Raw genomic sequence first — 678 nt, 5'->3', positions numbered from 1 at the left:
TATCACCTTAGCACCTGTAGTTCAGGGACTCTTAAAGTTAGCCATCAAGGAGAGGCTTACTCAGCATTCATAAAAGAAAACATAAGCCATATAAACACTTCAAAGACTTCATAAATTGAGAAATAAAGGTTACAACTCAGGATCAGATTCTAGTAAGAGGTGAGCTATACCATACCAGAATGGCCAGGTTTGAGTTTTTGTTAAGTTCTTATCTGGAATGTTCTGATTGTTCTAATTAATAAATGCAGTAGACAAAACAAACTTTTAGAAGAATCCTGAAATGTAGCTAAAGCCAAGCCAACAATTTTCTGTAAAGAATTATATAATGCAAAGACTTTAATTTGCAAAATGCTTAAATATTATGGTTCCTGACATTTTAAACTTCTATGAAAAACTAGTGACATGAAACCAAAAAAGGCATTTGAGGATGCCTAAGATTTCCTCCTCACTGGTCTCTACCACTTACCTGGTGTGTGTTGAGATTGCAAAGTAGGACATCTCCAGAGGCTGTGGCCACACACACAGACTCGTGATCCAGCAACTCCTGAATACCAACAATGCAGCCACTTCCATCCTCTGGGAGAAAGCCTTCTGCCACCAAAGGAGTGTCATTTTTCACCTTTCACCAAAACAAACAAATAAGCAAATTAAGTCAATCTACTTTCAAGAACAATTCAT

Source organism: Physeter macrocephalus, chromosome 21 (genome assembly GCF_002837175.3).
Source record: "Physeter macrocephalus isolate SW-GA chromosome 21, ASM283717v5, whole genome shotgun sequence".
Lineage (NCBI taxonomy): Eukaryota > Metazoa > Chordata > Mammalia > Artiodactyla > Physeteridae > Physeter > Physeter macrocephalus.
Note: the sequence above shows the minus strand (reverse complement) of the source record.